Here is a 1,568-nt window from a genome sequence, read left to right as displayed (position 1 = left end):
CAAGGTCAGGGAAATGCCAGGGCCTCCACACCGGACCCTCAGCAGAATGCAGCCCACAGGCAAAGGCAAATGGCAACAAAAATAAACAGAAGATAAAAAAGGGCCTGTTGGCCCTGGGCTAGTTTGTTTTTCCTACAGAAGAGAGGCAGCGGGAATGAGAACCATCTGCGCCCAAAGCGCTGGCGGCCTGGCAGCTCATCCTACTCGCCCTCCCCTGTGACCACAGGAGCTGGGCAGGGCCTTGCTCCCTGCTGTGGCCGCGATGCCCTGCCTGCTGGCTCCCGGGGGGCGGGGGGGGGGTAGTAGTGGGCGGGTCTGCCTCCCTTATCTGCCACAGCCCCAGGCCTCCAACCTTGGGTGCCCCCAGAACCGGCCTCATTGTAAGGGCAGGGCTGCCTGGGGCCCTGCCTCTGCCAGAACTGAGCTCAGTGTCCCGGGAGGCAACAGCTGCTAGCCCCCACGGGTTCCCTGGGTCTGCCGCCAGGTGACTGGTGCCAAGAAAGCCCTCATGGTGACGTGATATGAATGACGGAATAAAGGAGAAACGCATGTGGCCCTATAGCTGTCACCATGGGGAAAGCATCTTGTTTTCCTTCCTGGAAACAGGGAGCCTAGGGAGCCAGGGTCCCTGGGCTGGAAGAGTCTCCGCTTTATATCACAGCTTCCCAGGAGGAGCTGGAACCTTCTGGGGGTGCAGTGCGGTGAGTGGGCCAATGGCTCAGGCTGGCAGGCGAGGCGGGACAGGGGCCACCCCTGCCCCTGGCACCGGGTGACCTGCTGCAAGCTGCTCTCCCTCTCTGAGCCTTGGTTCTGCCACCTGTGGATAGGGTTCAGTGACTCCATCCCACAGGGACCCTGAAGGCTCTTGGGGTCTGGATAGTGCTGGTCACCGTTCCTGGTATGCAGTAAGAACTCGGGGAGGGCCAGCGTTGGGGCCAGTCTGCCTGTGCATTGTGCCTGGTCCCCACTGGGCCCTGCTGGTGCTCCTGGGTCCTGGCTGGATCGGGACAGCACCTGCACTGTTGGAGATGTGTCATGGAGACTTGACTCCCTCCTGCCCAGAGAACCCATGCAGGGAGGTGGAGCATGATGAGGACTGGCACCAGGTGACAGGCCCAACGTATATTGCCCACACAGCCCCCACCTGTGAGAACGAGCACATCCCTGGTCCTCGGAGAGCAGGGGGCTCCTGGGTGACAGTCTGGGCCAGGAGGAGCTCCTGGAGGGTACCAGCCTTCCATCACCACTGCGGCCTACTGGCGCTGCACCCGGCCTTCCTCCATTCACTCTGCTCTCCCTCCCCAGCTGCTTCTCCCTCCTCCCAGCCTCCCCGGGGGCAGGAGGGTGGAAGCACCTCTTTACATTCTGCCATGTAACTAACTGCCTCCCCACTTTGGGACATTGGTGCACCAGCCGACAGAGGGCTCCCATGGGAGGCCACAAGCACGCCCCCTCCATCCATCCCTAATGGGCCTCATTCCCAGAGGAGCCTTAGAGGGAAGAAAAGCAATTTCCAGAGCAGATACATCCTTGGAAGGAATGCGACACGTAGACACAGACAATGGTGC

The sequence above is a fragment of the Canis aureus genome, chromosome 16 (genome assembly GCF_053574225.1).
Source record: "Canis aureus isolate CA01 chromosome 16, VMU_Caureus_v.1.0, whole genome shotgun sequence".
NCBI classification, from domain to species: domain Eukaryota; kingdom Metazoa; phylum Chordata; class Mammalia; order Carnivora; family Canidae; genus Canis; species Canis aureus.
The sequence above is the reverse complement of the archived record's forward strand: the minus strand, read 5'-3'. Positions refer to the sequence as shown.